At 39.6% G+C, this 21,694-nt stretch overlaps 1 non-coding gene and 1 pseudogene across 1 annotated transcript; one reads left to right on the top strand and one right to left on the bottom strand.

Annotated features, from left to right (window-relative positions):
- The first annotated feature begins 14,364 nt into the window (after positions 1 to 14,364).
- Positions 14,365 to 19,478, top strand: LOC146946766 (uncharacterized; annotated as a pseudogene).
- LOC146946767 (small nucleolar RNA R71) lies at positions 14,729 to 14,835 on the bottom strand. The gene has a single exon (XR_015029483.1). It is a non-coding gene; the product is annotated as a small nucleolar RNA R71 (small nucleolar RNA).
- Positions 19,479 to 21,694: the final 2,216 nt, after the last annotated feature.

Here is a 21,694-nt window from a genome sequence, read left to right as displayed (position 1 = left end):
TCATTCACTGTTATACGTCCAAAACACAACTTTGGACACACATTCAGATAAACGATCTCTTGGATGTGCAATACTACTAACTAATACTCCGTGTAACAGTTGGAACCCTCCTGCCCAAACTCTTCCTTGCAAAACAACGCAAAGGTAAAACTTTCCAAACAAAGTAACTAATTACCTAGGAAGAAAAAGGCAAAGCTTTGATTTCAACAAGTCAAAGTAACAAGCAGTCAGGCGGGCATGCTAAACTCTCCAGTCATTAAATCACTTCGTCGAAGTAATGACTGCAGGGGGGGTAGTCCATCCCGCTATAGCAAAAAAACTTCGCCTTGAAAACCTCACATTTCAAAAGCGAGCAACAACACAAGTTGAACAAGCGATAGAATACGAATTATTGCAGTTTGTGAAAAACGCAAGATAGATAGTTTGCTCTCAATAAATACTTCGAACAATATTAAAAAGCCTCACACAACGAGCAATCAGATTCAAAACATTATACTTGAAAGTAAAGCATGCAAGTGTAATTGAGAATAATCTAATTATATTATAAAGGTGCTAAAACCACAAAGGGCGCACAATGTCATTACAAACATGGTTAACGAAGAAGATATTAATTACATGGCCTCATCAGGCCTGGGCTTCATCAACATGCCCGTTGTCTTCATCAAGACCGGGAGGGGGAATGATCGCTCCATCTTTCACATCACTAAGGGGATGAGTTCCTTCGACGTTCAAATCAATGTTCGGGTTCACCATCTTCAGCTGAGCCACCGCCCGATCGAAACCTAGCTTGACGGCGTCCACCAAGCTTCCTTCCAGCTCACCAACCCTGTCCACAAGGTCAGCTCGCCGTAGGACAGCAAGGTCTTCCCCCTCATCCTCTCCAGGAAGGTCCGCCTTCTTCAGAGCTTCCTCCAAAGACACCTTCTCCTCAGCCAGCTTCCGGGAGGAATCAACCGCTTGCTCAAGAGCAGTCCGAGCCTCTGTCAACTGCTCCTTTAGGACAGCAAGTTGACGGTCACGCTCCTCAGCAACTGACCTCTTTTTCCTTTGATCCTCCTTCAGAGCATTCCTCTCCTGCGCCAGAGCGTCGACCCGAACTTCACTCTCCAGCGAAGCGTTGTTCAGGGCAGCAGCGACCTCCAAAGCCTTCATGGTGGCAATAACCCCATCGGTTATCGCCTTACTACGGCCAGCTGGACCCAAGTCCTGGATGATCTTCAGCTCGGGGTCATCCAAGAAAAGGGTCGACTGGGGAGCACACAGCTGCGGCTCGGACCATACTTTCGGAAGTTGGATGAAGTCTCCTTTCTTAGAGCGGACGGGAACGGCCTTGATCAGCGTGATTGGCTCCTCGGAGGGCGCTCTCACCTTCTGCCTCTTCGCAATGCACTAACTCTTCAGACGGATCCTCGCCCTCTAAGTCCACCACAGGATTAGAGGTTAAGCCAGCATCGGAACTAGCTATGAGGTGCTCCAGAGACTAGACGTTCTTGCGCCATTTCTTGGCGGATATATTCTTGCTCGCCGCATTCACAAGAGCCCCCAAATCTTTCATTTTTCCTGCAAAACAAAGAAAGGGAAATTTTGTAAGATAGGGGAAGCAAAACAAGAATAAGTCAAGAAGACAACCAGCTGAAACATAAAATGTAATTCTAGCGTACTTGTTTTAGATGTTCTATCAGATGTTTTATCGTTTGCAATGTTCCGATTAATGTTTCAACATCACGCGATAAACAGAAATAAAAAACAAGAAAATAAAGGACAGAAAAATAAAGAACACAGGAAGTTTGTTGACCCAGTTCAGCACAACACACTTACATCTGGGGGCTACCAAGCCAGGAAGGAAATCCACTAGTGTAGTCCTTATTTAATAGCTCTCAGCAAACTCCTCGTTTACACTATATGACCTAGGACCTACCTGTATAGACTTCAACCTAGGAACTCCTAGATCTGAGATCCCATCTCACTATCCTAATGGTTAGTCATTGCCCCAGTGACCTATCAGACCTCAACCAAAACAGAATAGAAGTTACCTATCAACACAATCAACTAAACCTTGTGTCACAACTTCGGTTTAGTGCACAAGAGTATTAAACTCACAAACTCAGTCCTAAACAAGTATCTAAATCGACACAAGAAGGCACACAGTAAAGATTCTTGACTTGTTTCACAAACGACACAAGAACAGAATACATGGAGACTCAAACCCTAAAAATCTAAACTTTTTAGTATGACGGCTTGAATGAGCAATTAGGTCTTGACGTCTTCCTTTTATACTGAAGCAGCTTGGGCTAAATAAATCATTGGGCTTCAGTAAACTTGCAGATCAGTTCAGCTAACCTGCAAAACAAGAATCAGAAACAAATCTGGAAAGTCCTAATATGTCGGAACATTTATAGGAGCGTTCCAAATAATAACAAATATTTCCTAAAATAAAATATTTACTTTAGAAATATTCCACAGCTGATTCTTAGATGATATGCGCGTTGCTTGGCCACTAAGTAAAGGAAATATTGTTTCCATAATCGATAAAATATGCACGTACATTTAGGCATGAACCCAGGCACACTGAACCGTGTCAGGATGTTGGAACATTGTATCCAACATCTTACAGAGTCGCCTAACCACATGCTGGAACATTGGTTCCAACTTACAGAACAAGAATATTTGTTTTAGCAATAATGCAGCCAACACAAATACCCAACAATCTCTCCCTTTGGCAAATTTTTGGCTAAAACAAATTAAGGCCAATACATATGAAACAGAGGGATACAGAAATGTCATTCCTCCAAGAGCAAGAGCACACACCAATGGAGAAAACAGCTAGCACACAGAATCCAAAGAGATACCATAGATATACTTCCTCAAGTCATCACGAACACATATTCAAGAAGAAGAAGTAGCAGGTAGTATCAATACAGAGATAGCAAAAGTGTGCATACATAGAATACCTCATGAATCTTCAATCACAACTTCAGCTGGCAGAGGTATTACACTAGATTAGAGACATGCAGCAGCGGATCAGATCAGTAGCATAGTCTCAAGAGCAAAGGAAAAATAAATTCTTGAGCTACAACTAGGGAACATAAGTTCTTGTACAGAGAGAGAAACAAGTTTTCTCAAGAGCAGAGGAAAAATAAATTCCTATGCTACAGTCAAGGAAGATAATTTCCCACACAGAAGTGGAGAGATGCAAGTTCTCTCAAGAGCAGAGGAAAAACAAGTTCCAATGCTACAGACATAGGATGTTCCAACATCCTTCAAAACGTCAGACAGGAGTACCTGCCACACATAGAGGCAAGGGAAAAAATAAATTTCCCATACCTACAGAGTGCTGTCACTAACCAATCATAGAAGCACAAAAACCTAAATTCCTATACTTACATGTGGTAGACTTGGATTCCTTCAGATAACTATCACCAACAGCATATAGAAGTCAGAAAACATAAATTCCCAAACTTACAAGTGATAGACCCAGATGTTTAAACTTCTGACTCAACATCCTTCACCTAGCTTGGACTAGCACAAGCTCACATAGAAGTATCACTCCTCCTGAACATATGAATTTATGAGTGACTACTTACAGGAATATTCCATTACTCCCCCTAAATACATGCATACAAATACTTAGAACAGATAAAAGCTCCTAATGCATAGAAATAAAACCTTCAGGATCTGGGCATAAAACATTCAGGGAATATCCACAAACTAGCATTCCTATAAGCAGATACATGCTAGCAGACCTATCAAAGGTCACACACACACACACTGAGACTTTAGAAAGTCATCCAGACATGTTCCATAATATAAGACAGTAGTAGGAAACCTATACACTAAGAATTCTAAGAAAAATAAATTCTCAGAATTACACCAAGATGTTGCAGCTGAAGTGCCAACATCTGCACAAGGTCTTTTAGACATGTTCCAACCTTGTATTGAGCATTTGCAGGGAACATGTACATCATCTGAGAAAACCAGAATCTCAGAAGCATCACAGAGATGTTCCAGCACAAGTGCTAACATCTACACTGGTCTTGATTAGACATGTTCCAACATATCAGAGGATGTCAGCAAGGAACATGTACAAAAATAAACTACTGAGATCAGATTCTCAGATTATCATGAAGACCAACAGACCATCAAGATGTTGCAACATGAGTGACAACATCTACACAACACCTGACATAGTTGCAAAATAAATGCAACAACATAGAATAGCAATCATAAACAATCAAGCATACATAAAGTAGTCTGCAGACAAGATACATGCAGAAGAGCACATATACAGAAAATGGAGCATAGTTAAAGAAACATCAATTTTTCTCCCCCTTTTTAGCCACAAAATATGCCAACAATCATAGGAAGTAGTGATAAAGTGCATATTAAACAGAATAACATATAGTACTAGTAGAATACCACAGAGTATGAAGGTATTACATATCAAAAATAGGCACACACAGGTGCACAAAATGTTCAGGGGATAGCCCATAAAAAAAAAATCATTCAGCAGTTCCAGAACTGCTATCAGAGTCCCCCTTGTTGTTCTCATCATCATTGTCTGCTTCATCTGCATTGTCCTCCTCAGCATCTGTTTGGTGAGCTGTAGCATCTTCTCTCACTAAAGATTGAATCATAAGTTCAAAATTGGTTTTTCTTTCCTCCAGCATAACACAAGTGTCTTTGAGTGCAATCACAATTTCCTGCTTTGTCATAAGTCCAGCAGCAGGTACACCTCTAGATGTTCCAACAATGTCTGGAACATGATCAGCCCTGAATAGTTTGGGGTGCAGGGTAAGGGGTGGTTCCCTCTTCTCAGGAATATCAGCAGCAGTTATAAGCCTAGGGTGTTGTTCCAGCATAATTCCACATAGCAGGGTAGGAAATGCTATGGGACACTTCACAACAGCAGTCTTTGCATGCTTGACTGTTTGATCAAAGATGTACTGCCCAATGTTCATTTTAGTCTTGGTGCTTACAAAATAGATGAACTTTCCCAAACCTGTAGCAATGTCTGAGGAGTTGTTAGTAGGAACCCAGTTTACAGCTGCGATCCTGTTCAAGACAGCATCCTTTACTGACAGTTTTCCAGACAAAATCTTTTTCTTCTTTGACCAAACCATGATCTGATTTCCAGTGATCTCCTTACACACTTGACTCTCTTTTATCTTCAGCTTAGGAATGTTGATATCTTCAACACCAAGAAATTTGTTAATAATGCTTGGAGAGAAATTGACACATTCTCCTCGTACAAATACCTTTTGATATTCACTGCTAAGGGGATCATCACAATCATCAGGGATGTTCACCAGAAATTCTTTTACAAGCTTCTCATGGCAATCACCGAGATTGCACACTGTCTTCATCAGACCTGCTCCCTTAATAAGTTCAATTACAACATCAATTTCAAGAGCCTCCTTACTCAACTCTCTTTCCAGAGCCAGCCTCCTATGATAAACAAATTTCCACCTTAATGCATTCTTAGGCAGATGAAAGGAGACCTTGAATATAGGTACATTAACCACAGTCTGCATGGTCTTCCTACTAGTAGACTTCCTTGATACAGTGTGTGAGATGCTTTGAACATCCTTCTCCACATCATACTCAGATTCACTTGATGACACAACCTTCCTTTTTCTCATCCTTCCAGCAGTAGAGTTCACTTTCACTTTACTCCAACCTTTCTTCGGACCTACACCATCAACCTTTTTCTTAGTATTGGGAGTTTCCTCCTCAGTAAGAACTGCTTTTCCTTTGTTACTCCTTAGCCTCTTGGCTACACTCTCAATTTTTGTCTTAGTAAGTGGAGCGTCTTCAGAGACAATATTTTCATCCATCACCAAGTTTTCATCACTTCCATTTCCATACACTTTTTTTTCTGAATTATCCTCAGCATTAGTACATCCCTCTTTCTCAAGAGATGATTTCTCGATAAAATGTTTAGAGAAACTTCCCTTATCAGAGTCAGTCTCCTCCCTAGACTTATCTTCCTTTGCAATTTCATCATCATTAACATGTTCGTCTTGTTGACTAAGAGATGGTTCAACAATTGGTTCAACATCCTTTAGTTCTTCAGTCTTTTCAGGAGTGCATTGAATTGAGTCAGCCTTAGTTTTAGGATCATCCATATTCAAGTGTTCTGGACTATTTCTAACCGTATCTAGGTCCTCTATTCCTAGATCTTTATCAGATACGGAAGCAAAAGATTTAAAAATTATGCCAGGGTTACCTTTTTCAACCTCAGAAGAGGAAGTGTCATCAGTAGTTTTGACGATTCCTTTGGGACCAACACTGTTGGAATCTTTCACACAAGTTCCAACATTGGATTTGACAACCGCAGAAACGATGGGGGTTTCTTTGTCAACCATACTCAAGATAGTTTCAGGTGTTCTCACATTTGAATTAACAGGGTTCTTCTTCTTTGAGCTAGATTTGGTGGATGATTTTCCTTTAACCTTTCTGGAAAGGACAGTAGTGATTGGTTCGACCATCTTAGGAACTGACATGTTGGTTTCTTGGAGTTCAGAGTCCATGGTTTGTTTGAGAGCAGAAAGTGAGTTTTTGCAGGTTTGATATTGTTGGTTATAATTGGTGAAGATGAAGGGATGAACCGTTTGAAATGAGTGAGAAGCAAAAGGATGTATGTGTTTGAACTCGGGAGGAGCGAAAGAGAAGGTAATGATAGGTGAATAGTTATTGTGTGTTGTTGGCGTGTTTAGGTAGATATGGGACAGAGAAATTTCATTAGTGTGCCCTAATGAGTGTGGAACCACGGACACTAAGCTCTTCAACTTTTTATGCGGACAAATTTCAAATTTATCATTCAGATCATCAAGTTGCTTGTCTTCCAAGTTTTTGACTGCAAGACTACTTGATTGTTCCTTATGAGACCGGAAGATTTGATTACCCTTTTCATCATTAATTCTATCTGGATGTGAAATATTATGTTCATTGGAGATTACTTGATGTTCCAACATCATATTCGACAATCTAGTTAGATTACCTTTCTGACGTTTTCTTTCTGATGCCCACAAGCAATTATTTTCCTCTGAGTTTACACTCCTATTAGATCAACTCCTTCCTCAGAATGAGGCAATATGCATTTACTAACGCTTGGGGTTGTTCCACCAGTCATCCTATTTACCTGCTTCATAGCTTCACTAAGATGAGAGTTCAACATAGTTACCTTACAATTTAATTCAGAGATTTTAGCTAGATGAATGATCCTATCACTCTCCAATTTTCTGGTGATATCTCTCGGCTCCTCAAGTTGTTTCCAGGTGTTAGTGTTTCTTTCAATAAGACAATTGTGGGATGTAATAAATTCATCATAAGCCAAATCTTCTACACATGATCCAACATCGGAAAAGATTTTACTAGACAATGCTGCAATATGCTTAGCAGATTCTCTTTCTCCATCTTCTTCAGATTCATCATCATCAGACCAGGAGGCAGTCAAACTTTTCTTCTGTTTCTTTAGGAATGTAGCACATTCTGTTCTGATATGACCATACCCTTCACATTCATGACATTGTACTCCTTTGTAGTGAGAGTCCACTTCATCAGGTCTTGTCATCTTCTCTTTACTAGATTGATTGTCAATGTTGGGTCGGATGTTCTGACCATTTGGCCTGGACCTTCTGTCAAACCTTTTTACAATCTTCTTGAACTGTCTCCCAAGAAGTGCCAGTGACTCTGCCATGTCTTCATCATCTTCTTGATTTGCTTGTGACTCATCAGATTCTACACAAGAAGCAAAAGCAATCCCCTTGCCTTTCTTATCAGTTTTGCTGTTGACAGTTATTTCAAAATTCTGCAAGGACCCTATCAATTCATCAACCTTCAAGCTTGAGATGTCCTGAGCCTCTTCAATTAATGTAACTTTCATGTCAAACTTCTTAGGTAGAGATCTGAGAATTTTTCTGACTAGTTTTTCATCAGAAATTTTCTCTCCAAGGGACTCAAAAGAGTTTGCAATATCAAGAATATTCAAATGATAATCTTAAATACTTTCATCCTCCAGCATCCTCAAATTTTCAAACTTTGTAGTAAGGAGTTGGAATTTAGCACTCTTTACCTTAGTTGTACCTTCATGTGCAGTTTTGAGAATCTCCCAAGCATCTTTAGCCACCGTACATTGCTTGATCAATCTGAACATGTTCTTGTCTACCCCATTGAACAAGGCATTCAAGGCTTTGGTGTTTCCAAGAGCCAATTCATCTTCAGCAGCACTCCATTCTTCTTCTGGTTTTAACACATCAGTCCTGTTGCCATCAGCATCAAGTTACACAGGATGTTCCCAACCTTTCAGAACTGCCTTCCAGGTTTTGCTGTGAATAGATTTGAGAAAGGCACCTCATGCGTGATTTCCAGTAATCATAGTTTGACCATTCCAACAGAGGGGGCCTGTGTACAAATCCACCTTCCTTGTCCATAGGGATAGAATAGAACTAATTGGAGCTCACCCTAAAACAGGCAGGGTGCCTGCTCTGATGCCAATTGCAATTCTAGCGTACTTGTTTTAGATGTTCTGTCAGATGTGTTAACGTTTGCAATGTTCCGATTAATGTTTCAACATCACGCAATAAACAGAAATAAAAAACAAGAAAATAAAGGACAGAAAAATAAAGAATACAGGAAGTTTGTTGACCAAGTTCAGCACAACACGCTTACATCTGGGGGCTACCAAGCCAGGAAGGAAATCCACTAGTGTAGTTCTTATTCAATAGCTCTCAATAAACTCCTCGTTTACACTATATGACCTAGGACCTACCCGTATAGACTTCAACCTAGGAACTCCTAGATCTGAGATCCCATCTCATTATCCTAATGGTTAGTCACTGCCCTAGTGACCTATCAGACCTCAACCAAAACAGAATAGAAGTTACCTTCCAACGCAATCAACTAAACCTTGTTTCACAACTTCGGTTTAGTGCACAAGAGTATCAAACTCACAAACTCAGTCCTAAACAAGTATCTAAATCGACACAAGAAAGGCACACAATAAACTTTTTAGTATAAAGGCTTGAATGAGCAATTAGGTCTTGACATCTTCCTTTTACACTGAAGCAGCTTGGGCTAAATATATCATTGGGCTTCAGTAAACTTGCAGATCGGTTCAGCTAACCTGCAAAACAAGAATCAGAAACAAATTTGGAAAGTCCTAAAATGTCGGAACATTTATAGGAGTGTTCCAAATAATAACAAATATTTCCTAAATTAAAATATTTACTTTAGAAATATTTCGCAGCTGATTCTTAGATGATATGCGCGTTTCTTGGCCACTAAGTAAAGGAAATATTGTTTCCTTAATCGATAAAATACGCGCGTACATTTAGGCATGAACCCAGGCACACTGAACCGTGCCAGGATGTTGGAACATTGTATCCAACATCTTACAGAGTCGCCTAACCACATGCTGGAACAGTGGTTCCAACTTACAGAACAAGGATATTTGTTTTAGCAATAATGCAGCCAACACAAATACCCAACACAAAAGGAAAATATAAACTACCAAGGCAGTCTTCAAAGTCCTCAAAAGTCAACAACTCATAAGTATTGATGAGGCGGGGATCTATTACTGGGGTCCTGTCCGCACTCATCAAAGGGTTTCCCCGTTTATCAGTCTTAACCCTCCACGGGAGGGACTGAACAAAGGCCCAAAGTTGTTGACGCAAGCCTTTTTCTTCATCGGTAAGGTTGGCAATGGTTAGGCCAAAATCCCTCGCAGCCTCCAAGAGGTTATCTTGAGCAGCCACACTTTTCGACTGAACTAAAAAGAAGCGTTCTTTAAAACTCCAAACTTTCCCAGCGAATATCTCAAACATCTTCTGGGTTTGGCGAAAAGAAACCCAATCCGCACCCCGTTGCACGGTGAAGAAGGAGAAAAGTACATTTTTGGAAGCAAGGATGCGGAGATAATCACACAACAACTCGAAGGCCCTCATAAAGGCACAAGAGTTGGGATGGATCTGAGTAGGGGACAACTTAGTCCAACGAAGCATCTCTCGCTGGAAATTGGAGAAGGGAAGCCGGAAACCCATGTCTTTGAAAACCACTTCATACATGGGAAATACAAAGTTTTCATACTCCGAACACACCCGGTCGGACGTGCTCGGAAGAATCAGCCCCCAGTCTTCTGCTTCGTCGATGGTCCCAAAGGGGGCCTCACCCATGCCATCGACAGCAAAAACAGATTCTGTTTCTAAAGGCTCTTCTCCTAGCCAAGAAGCAGGCAGACGCGACAGCTTCCTCACCTGCCATGAAAACCTGAAAAAGCAAGGGAAAAAGTGAATCCAACATTCAAATCCACCCTTCCTTCACCCATCAGGTCAGCCACGACAAGGAAGGGATCGAGCGCTACCGCTAGAAGATAAGGGAAACAACAGATCCGATTCACGGATCAAGGAGACCAACTCCCGGCGAACAGACCCAAAGCTTATGGATGAAGCCAAAGTCTGTCGCCAATGTTCTTTTAAATACTAATATAAAACAGACAGCATATCTTAAAATTCTTTTGATGCACGGTGGGAACCGCCGTAGCCAACAAAGGAAACCACCGAGTCAGAATCACTTCTGCCTTAAAGGCATGCATTCTTTCGGTTTCTAAAAAGAACAAAAACTAAAGAAGTCACAAGCACAAAAACAAAGAGATGAAGTCATCGAAATGTTACCTGTTACGATGAATGGATTGGACTTGAAAGTGAAAAGTTGAAGGACTGGAAAGACTTCGCCTTTGAGAAACTCTGGAGAAAAACTTCTAAGTCTCTGAGAAAATGAAACGTAGTGATGTTCCAAACAACGTTTGGACTATTTATACTCGTTTCTTAAACCACTCAAAATTCATGATGCCCTATCCAATGCAGTCCTTCACATACGGCTCTGCCTTCAAGTATCATTCCTACGGCCCAGATTTGATCAAACCATTCATCTAAAGGCCTTGATCTTTCGTAGCGGTTCCACGAACGTCAAGATTAAATCAACGGTGATGATGACACCTCGAAAATACAAACCAAGAACACTCTACAGACTATAGGTACTCAAGTACTACAATAGCCTTTACACGTGTCATACAGAAACCAAAGGTCACGTCTCTTCAGTTTTTCCCTCGAGACGTGGGCATTAATTGCGGAATGACATTCAACCAAACTCTCTGGCAAGGGAATCCTCCCGTCTAATCTTGCGTGCCGAACACCAGAATGCCGAACATGACTCATCACACTCGCGAACTCACTCAGGTATAGGGCGAATAAAGCTTAGAGGAAAGCGAACCCGCACGCTTAACCCTCTTAACACTCTCGACCGTCCTCACTAGCTAGTCCCTGAGTCAAAGATGTCTTCAAGTCTGGCGAGCAAGACTCACCTTATCCTCAAATGGGAAAGGTGCTCAAAAACAAACTTCCTCCTGCGGTCAGTCACGAATGATCGAACGCCCACACTTAAGTTATCACTCTTCGCCAAGAGCAACGACTTGGGGGGCTTCTATTCTGGACCGGCCAAAAGGATCTTTGGCCCATTTATTTAGGCCCAATACCATCCTAAGCCCAAACTCCACGTTTTGAAACATTACGTGCAACACACCTCCTCTCTGCGAGGGGGGTGCACGGAGAGAGCGACACCGGTTCAAACGAACCCCAACGTCTCTTTACATGTTCCCGCAATAAACTCTCTGGCGGTTACACTTCCCACGATTTCGTAACCGCCAGAACCAGGTGTGTCATTACAACAGCTCTGCAGCCCTCCACCTCTTTAAATAGAGGACTCAATGCAGTCCCCAAGGCAGAATCTCTTCCTCTCTCTAAAGCCTCACTCTCTGATCTCTACTGAGTTGAGCGTCGGAGTGCCTGCAGGTACACACCCCCCATCCGCTCCAAGAAGCATTCTGACGCATTCCACCACCGCATTCAAAGCACCGGCAGTTGCCTTCTGATCAGGTACGATCAGTAACTGTTATTCGTATCTCGAATTAAAGGATTAATTACTGCACCCATCTGTTGTGTTAACGGATTGGCCATTTCGTGATTGGCCTCGTCCATCTGTTGCCTTAAGGCCATCATGGAAACATTCGTTAAAGACTGCTGGGGTGTTGTGAAAGGAACACTTACCCTCAGGAGTAAACAATTGGGGCATTGACACGTTTAAACTCTCAGAAAATGCAGACGGGTTGGTGTGCAGGCCTTGCATCAAGGAGGTTGGCATGCCATATGGCATATTTCGATGACCTGTGCCAAGATTAAAAAACCCTTGACTCGATGTATTTGGGACGTCCTACGAAGTCTGCGCGGCCAATGTAAATGCTGGAACAACCTGAGTAACTTGGGTGGACATAGTTGATCCCACCGCTGGAACGGCCTGACTCGTTTACATGGCCATCGTCGATCCGACTTGTTCTATCACAGTCTGCATGATACTATTTGGGATCGATTGTGTACCACTTGATGATACAGGTGTGCTGGTTGTTGTCCCTGACGAACTGGCGGCATTCGACGCCGTTGTGTTCGGGACGGAAGAAGGACGCGTCATTTCAGGAAGTAGTTTTTTATTCCTCAATAGCATACACAACGCAAACCAACAACATTGATCAAATAAATATCAAAAGGAAACTTTTAACAAAGAAGCACAAGAAGGTCCCACCGGGTGTGCCAATTTGTCTACACTGATTTTTGGTAAACAATCGCTGGTTTAAGAAATATTTACTTGCAAGATCAACCAATAAATCTTAAGGACATATTTGTGCTTTTATTGTTTCCAAGAGAAATTGTTATTGTTCTTTGAAGAACTTAAGTAAATAAAAGTAAGTAAAGCAATTGAATTCAACCCAGTTGAAACCAATTGAAATGCGTTAAGTAAAATAAGATGAATTGCTCAAAAGGAACAAGTAAAATGTAAAGACATTTAATAAAACAAGGTTAAATTGCATTGATTGAATGTAAATTGGTACACAGATTCATACATTGCAACTTGTGACTGTTTCTCAGTTCCATACGGATAATTTGAGTGTAAGTTTTTGTATGATTGAATTGTGACCTCTTTTCCTTGGGAAAAACTACTATTTATACAAATAGAAATAACTACCTAAATTCGAATTTAAACCTATAAGTGCAGAAAACTAACAAGTCCTATCTGTTGAATTTGAATTTTGAACGCGCCTTTGGAAAGTTCTGCTATTTATCCTTATCCGAAAAAACTGCCTTTCGATAGCCTTTTTTTTTCCTCGAACTGAAACACGTGTTTCCAGCAAGTCCAACAATTGGCACGGCCGTGACACCTCCCAGGCCATCTTTTGCTGCTTTTGCTTCAAGAACTAGCTGCCTGTTTTGAGCAAAAAGCCTGTGGTTTCTTGTGGAACATTCTACTGAATAGTTGCTTAGGTTTTAAGTCGACAATAAGACTATAAATAGAGTAGCTAGCTATCATTAACATTCATTTTTTATTCTTGGAATTCAATAAGTGACAATTGTTTTTCTTAATAAAAGTTCTTTTATTTTCCTTTACTTTCTTGTTATTTTACTTTTATGCTTTTCATCTTCTTCTCCATGTCTACGATGAACATGAGTGAGTAGACCCTTCTTGTCTTGGGATTGTTGGATAAGTCTAATGATGTAATCCTAATCAAACCAAACCACAAACCCTAATTTTATATAAATCTACTTTCTAATCTAATTTCACCGTTTTTATAATGAATTAACAATTACCGAACTAAGAAGCGAACGCGGAGGGTTTTGTAATTGTTAATTCATCATCTCAAATATCAATTCATAAAGCGAACACGAAGCTTTGATATTGGAACAAGTGAAATTAGACAAGGGTTGTGAAACATGAGAATAGTCTAGCAAACCTTGCGACACATAAATTTTCGTTCTTCAAGGATTCTAATAATAATCAACCATGAGAATAGGCTTGATTGTTAAAGGAACACACTCACTGACTTCGAGAGAAGCTTCGATACGCTAAAGAGAAACTTGTCCGAAGAAAGTAGATCGAATATAAAGTTAGAAGTTTAGGGTCTGTTTGTGAAGGATTCGTTGTTATGATGAACCAATAATCTCAAGGCTCTTTTTATTATTATTTTCCTCCATTAAAAATCATATCTTTTTCAACTAAACCTTCTTCTAATCATTGTCTAAAAGTTAATTAAATTGAACAACTCCCTGTCGGAACGATACTCTTTTTATTACTACATCAGTAAACCGTGCACTTGCGGTTTATCCCATCAAGTTTTTGGCGCCGTTGCCGGGGAGTTAACTAATTTGATTAACTTTTTCTTAGTGATTAGAATTCTTTCTTTTTCTTTTTCTCTTTTGTTTCTACTTCTTTCTTCACCATTAACTTTTTTTTTTAAAAAAAAGGGCACAAAATAATAACGACATGGCTGAAGAACGCACTCTTAAAGAGTATGCAAACCCTTCTATGGAAGAGCCACAAGCTATTATTGTGTACCCAACTGTTGAGGGTGAAAATTTTGAAATTAAACCTGCACTACTGAGCTTGGTGCAGCAAAATCAGTTTTCTGGATCACCCAATGAGGACCCAAATTTGCATATTTCAACTTTCTGGCGACTCAGTGTAACTTATAAAGCAAACCAAGAAGCCATAAGGCTAACCTTTTTCCTTTTCCTTAAAGGATAAAGCTATCACTTGGTTACATTCTTTAAGAGTTGGTTCCATCACTTCATGGGACCAAATGAGGCGAGAATTTCTTGCACGGTTCTTTCCCCCATCTAAAATCGCCCAACTAAGGGCCAAGCTTTATCAATTTACTCAAAAAGATGGGGAGTCTCTTTATGATGTGTGGGAGCGTTTCAAGGAAATGCTTAGACTTTGTCCCCACCATGGTTTGGAAAAGTGGTTAATTATCCACACTTTTTACAATGGTCTAACATATACCACTAAAATCTCTGTTGATGCACCTGCAGGTGATGCTTTAATGAACAAGGATTTCAAAACAGCTTATGCCTTGATTGAAGACATGGCTCTAAATCTCTTTCGGTGGACCAGTGAGGAAGCCGTCACAAATTCTTCACCCTCCAAAAGGGAGGCAGGTATAAATGAAATCTCTTCCTTTGACCATCTATCTACTAAGGTGGACGTACTATCTCAAGTTTGATAACATAAATGCTTGTATTGTCATGCCTACTTCTATTTTAACTCTATGTGGGGCATGTGGTATATCTGGCCATTCTAGCATTGAATGCAAACTAGGTCGTGTTGAACAATTAAATTTTATTCAAAATAACCAAGGGATAAGTTTTAACCAAAATCTTCATAAAAATCCCTTTGGTCAAGAAACAGCACCACCTAGTTATGCAAATGTTCAAAGAGTCATTCAAAAGTCTAATCTTGAACTTGTAATGGAAAATTATCTTTTTAATCAATCCGAACAGCTCCAAGAGCTTAAGGATCAAACTAGACTTTTGAACGACTCTTTTGCTACGCTTACATCAAAAGTAGATTCCATCTCCTCTCACAATAAAATCTTAGAGACTCAACTCTCCCTAGTTGTCCAAGAAGTTAGCCAACCTAAAACTAACAAAATGAATGCAGTTACACTTAGGAATGGTAGGCAACTAGAGGACCCCGTAAGAAAAGCCAAGCCTAATGAGGTTGAGAAAGAGATTAGTGAACCACAAGGAGAGGAAATTAGGGTAGAGAGCGAAAAACCACAAACTAGGGAAACTACACCACCCCCTTTTAAACCAAAAATTTCTTTCCCACAAAGGTTTGCCAAGTTTAAGGTAGATGAGCAGTTTAAGAAGTTTATCGAAATGATGAATAAAATTTACATTGATGTGCCCTTCACCGAAGTCCTAACTCAAATGTCTACCTATGCTAAATTTTTAAAAGAAATTCTTTCTAAAAAAAGGAAAATTGAGGAGTGTGAGACAGTGAACCTTACAGAAGAGTGTAGTGCCATCATCCAAAATAAATTGCCTCCTAAGCTTAAAGATCCAGGAAGTTTTTCCATACCTTGTGTAATAGGGTCCGAAATAGTGAAAAAGGTGATGTGCGATTTAGGAGCTAGTGTCAGTTTGATACCTTTATCTCTTTATGAAAGGTTGGGAATAGGGGAACTTAAGTCAACAAGGATGACCTTACAATTAGCAGACTGTTCCTTTAAGTACCCAGCTAGAATCATAGAGGATGTCCCAGTCAAAGTGGGAGATATATATGTCCCCGCTGATTTTGTTGTGATGGAGATGGAGGAAGACAACCAAGTACCAATTCTTTTGGGAAGGCCCTTCCTTGCTACCACAGGGGCTATAATTGATGTTAAGCATGGTAAATTAGCATTTAATGTTGGTAAGGAAACTGTTGAATTTGAACTTGCTAAACTAATGAAAAGTCCTTCCATTGAGGACTCTTGTTGCATGATAGATGTAATCGACCGTTATGTGAAAGAATGCACTTTAGCATCAACTACACATGATGGTTTGGAGATATGCTTGGTAAACAATGCAAGTGCAAAGCTAGAAGGAGATGCCCAAGCTTACGAAGGGCTATTGAATGAAAATCCTCCCATGGAAGGTTTGGGTGTGGAAGAGTTAGTGAAAGAGGAACAAGCACCTCTACCAAGAGAAGCACCAAAAGTGGAGCTTAAACCGCTCCCACCAAATCTAAAGTATGAATTCTTGGGCCCTAACTCAACTTACCCTGTTATTGTGAATGCAAGCTTAAATGAGGTAGAAACTGAAAAATTACTTTATGTCCTCAAGAAATATCCTAAGGCTATATGATATACCATCGATGACATTAAAGGATTAAATCCCTCATTATGCATGCATAGGATACTACTTGAAGAGGACTATAAACCCTCCATTGAACATCAAAGAAGGTTAAATCCTAATATGAAAGAAGTTGTGAAAAAAGAAGATTTAAAACTCCTAGATGCAGGTGTCATTTATCCAATTTCAGACTCTAAATGGGTTTGCCCCGTTCAAGTAGTACCTAAAAAGGGGGGTCTCACAGTTATTAAAAATGATAAAAATGAATCCATTGCAACAAGAACTGTCACTAGTTGGAGAATGTGTATTGATTATAGGAAGCTTAACAAAGCAACCCGTAAAGATCACTTTCCACTCCCTTTTATAGACTAAATGTTAGAAAGGTTAGTTAAGCATTCACATTTTTGTTAATTAGATGGTTATTCCGGATTTTTCCAAATACCTATTCACCCAAATGACCAAGAGAAAACCACTTTCACATGCCCTTTTGGCACTTTTGCCTTTAGAAGGATGCCTTTTGGTCTTTGCAATGCTCCCGCTACTTTTCAAAGATGCATGATGTCTATTTTTTCTGATTTTGTTGAAAATATAATGGAAGTATTTATGGGTGATTTTTCTGTGCATGGATCTAGTTTTGATAATTGTTTGACTAACCTGGAAAAAGTTTTGGAAAGATGTGAACAGGTGATCCTAGTTTTGAATTGGGAAAAATGTCACTTCATGGTAAGAGAAGGAATTGTCCTAGGACACTTGGTCTCTGAACGAGGTATAGAGGTAGACAAAGCAAAAATTGAAATTATTGAAAAGATGCTACCTCCCACCTCGGTCAAAGAAGTAAGAAGTTTCCTAGGACATGCGGGGTTCTACCACCGTTTCATTAAAGATTTTTCTTCAATTACTAAGCCGCTAACAAGCCTGCTCCTTAAGGATGCAGATTTTGTCTTTGATGATCTATGCCTAAAAGCATTTTGCAGGTTGAAGGAAGCTTTGGTAACTGCCCCAATCATACTACCACCGGATTGGAACTTACCCTTTGAGATAATGTGTGATGCAAGTGACTATGCAGTTGGTGCGGTGTTGGGTCAAAGAAAGAACAAGAAGATGCATGCTATATACTATGCAAGTAAGACCCTAGATGGGGCACATGTAAATTATTCTACAACAGAGAAAGAATTGTTAGCAGTAGTCTATGTCATTGACAAATTTCGGCCATACTTGGTAGGATCAAAAATCATTATTAACACAGATCACTCGGCAATAAAATATTTGTTGAACAAAAAAGATGCCAACCAAGGTTGATCCGATGGATTTTTCTCCTCCAAGAATTTGACCTTGAAATAAAAGATAAAAAAGGGTACTGAAAATGTTGTAGCTGATCACTTGTCCCGTCTTAGGGAAACCAATGAGGATGAGTTGCCTTTGGATGACTCCTTCCCGGATGACGAACTCTTCTTATTGGCACAAACTAACGCACCTTGGTATGCAGATTTTGTTAATTTTCTCGCAGCAGGAGTACTACCACCTGATATTAGCTACCAACAAAAGAAGAAGTTCTTCCATGATCTCAAACACTACTATTAGGATGAGCCTTACCTCTTCAAAAGAGGCTCGGATGGAATTTTCAGAAGATGCATTCCTGAAAACGAGGTAAGTAGTATTTTACACCATTGCCACTCCACTTCCTATGGTGGCCACGCCAGTACTCAAAAGACTTCTCTCAAAATTCTTCAATCTGGTTTCTGGTGGCCATCAGTTTTTAAAGATGTGCATCTCTTTGTTTCTATATGTGACAAATGTCAACACACCGATAATATTACTAAGAGAAATGAAATGTCGTTGAACAACATCCTTGAAGTAGAAATTTTTGATGTATGGGGTGTTGACTTCATGGGACCATTTCCCTCTTCTTTTGGAAATCAATACATATTGGTGGCGGTTGACTATGTGTCCAAATGGGTTGAGGCCATTGCCTCCCCCACTAATGATGCACATGTAGTCATGAAATTGTTCAAAAAAATTATCTTTCCAAGGTTTGGAGTGCCAAGGGTTGTAATAAGCGATGGAGGGTCTCACTTCATTTCTAAACATTTTGAAAAACTTTTACAAAGGTATGGAGTGAAACACAAAATTGCAACACCCTATAACCCTCAAACTAGTGGACAAGTTGAGGTCTCAAATAGACAAATAAAAGCCATTCTTGAAAAAATAGTTTCTAACTCTAGGAAAGATTGGTCAAGTAAGCTCGACGATGCTCTTTGGGCTTATCGGACGGCCTACAAGACTCTCATTGGAATGACTCCTTTTAAACTAATTTATGGAAAATCTTGTCACCTTCCGGTTGAACTTGAGCACAAAGCTTATTGGGCAATGCGGAACCTCAACTTGGACCCAAATTTAGCTGGTCAAAAAAGAAAACTTCAATTTAGTGAGTTAGAAGAACTTAGGATAGATGCCTATGAGAATGCCCGTATTTACAAAGAAATAACTAAAAATTGGCATGACAAGCATATCCTCAAAAGGAACTTCAAGAGCGGTGATCTTGTGCTGCTCTTTAACTCTAGGTTGAAGCTTTTTCCAGGTAAGTTAAGGTCAAGATGGTCTGGTCCATTTAAAGTTTGTAAGGTCTATCCTTACGGGACAATTGAAATTTTTTCAGAAAAGACTGGACCATTCAAGGTTAATGGCCAAAGATTAAAGATCTACAATGCAGGTGAAGCTGTTGAAGAAGAGACCATCTTAGCTCTCAAAGAGCCTCCTTGAGGAATTATTTCCTCCCTTTTTGTCAAGCTAGTGACGGTAAAAGAGCGCTTCGTGGGAGGCAACCCACGGATTTAATAGCTTTATTTTTTTCCTGTTATTTCCTATTGTTTTGTAGGTAACTGTCCAAATATGATGAGAAAAGGTAAGAAAAATTGAAGATGACTGACCAGAGAGCTGACACGGCCCGTGCCTGTAGTGGCACGGTCGTGCCTGTATAAAACATAAAGGAAAAAGAATTTGGCAGAAAGATGGCACGGCCGTGCCAACCTAACAGACTTCCAGCATTCATTTTTTTTTCTTCTACGGCAAAATGTGAGTTTTCTTCTTCCTCTCTTCCTTTATCCACTCTTTCTTCCTCTTCTACTCCTTATTCTTCTTCTCTTTTAATTTTTTCTTGTTTTTGAATCATTGAGGACAATGCTTCTCCTAAGTGTGGGGGGAGACTAATAAAGTGTCTTGAGTCGTAGTGTTCCAAACTCCCTTGAACTTTATTCTTTTGTTTTGTTTTTATTGCGAAAGGCATGATTAAGCGGCTTGTTTTTATTGAAAATTATGACATAAATTTTTTGTTGTCTTCTCTTAAATGGTTGTTTCTTGTACATGAAAGTGATTTCTTGTGTTTTTAGTGTTCTTACTATACCCACATCATGTTTTATTGTGAAAATTCACCAATGAGAAAGCACTTAGTTGCAATCCTTGAGCAAGTGTATGAGTAGGTATTTTAAGGAACACGTTCTAACTTTAATGGTAACTTAGACCCTTAAAAGTCTTCAGAGTAAAAGTAGTATAAGTTTGTGTGGGGAATAATGTGCTATATTGTGTTATAATGTGTTAAGCCAAAAAGGGGCGGGAAGCAATATCACCAACACGTGGAGGAAAGGATACCCCCTCGCTGACTTCCAACGTGTGGTGATGCTTCTCTAATAAACCGAACTTTAGTTCTATAAATCCCTCTAAAAAGAGGAAATAATTCATCAACACATGGAGGAAAGGATACCCCCTCGCTGACTTCCTACGTGGAGATGATTAATTTGTAGCACTACTTAGGGTGATCATGGAATCTAGGAGGAAAGGATACCCCCTCGCGGACTTCCTATGAGAATTGATATCCCCTAAGCATCTGCAAGCCCCAAGTATTTAAATTGTCAAATTAATTCTAACTAATTCCCACCTCTCTTATATGAAATGAAGAAAGGACTTTTCTCGGTTACTTTAGTGTTAAGGTTAGAACCTGTTCCTCATAATATCTGTCTTATACAGGAGCAAGAAAAGGGTTGGACTACACACACACACTCACTTGAAGCTTGTTGTTGGGTTGAATAGGTTCACAAGGAATACTTGAAGTTGTGATTAGTGTACATTGAAATAAAGCCTTAGAGGAGACATAAGTTTTCAATTGAATTGGCATATGTTAATATTGTGTTGCTGCTATGTTTATGCCTTTTGCTTGATGACAAGCAAAGATTCAAGTGTGGGGGAGTTTGATGAGTCAATAATTAGTTATTTTTATATAATATTTAGTTTCGTTTTATTTAGATTTAAGTTTATTTTATTTAAGTATTATTTCCTTTTTGAGCTATTTTACTTCAATTGCATATTATTATATTTCAGGAACGAATGTTTGATAGATTGAGTCTTGGAGCAGAAGAAAGAGGATTAGGAGCTGATTCGGGTGAAACATACGAAGATTGAAGACAAAAATATGACCCCCCAAAGTCAGAAGCTTGGCACAGGCAGTGCCAACAATTGGCATGGCCGTGCCACCTCCCATGCCATCTTTTGCTGCTTTTGCTTCAAGAACTAGCTGCCTGTTTTAACCAAAAAGCTTGTGGTTTCTTGTGGAACATTCTAGTGAATAGTTGCTTAGGTTTTAAGTCGACAATAAGACTATAAATAGAGTAGCTAGCTATCATTAACATTTATTTTTTATTCTTGGAATTCAATAAGTGACAATTGTTTTTCTTAATAAAAGTTCTTTTCTTTTCCTTTACTTTCTTGTTATTTTACTTTTATGCTTTTCTTCTTCTTCTCCATGTCTACGATGAACATGAGTGAGTAGACCCTTCTTGTCTTGGGATTGTTGGATAAGTCTAATGACGTAATCCTAATCAAACCAAACCACAAACCCTAATTTTATATAAATCTACTTTCTAATCTAATTTCACCGTTTTTATAATGAATTAACAATTACCGAACTAAGAAGCGAACGCGGAGGG

Source organism: Medicago sativa, chromosome 2 (assembly GCF_051527215.1).
Source record: "Medicago sativa cultivar Bolivia chromosome 2, Bolivia_mono, whole genome shotgun sequence".
NCBI classification, from domain to species: domain Eukaryota; kingdom Viridiplantae; phylum Streptophyta; class Magnoliopsida; order Fabales; family Fabaceae; genus Medicago; species Medicago sativa.
This window is presented reverse-complemented; position numbering and strand designations above follow the sequence as displayed.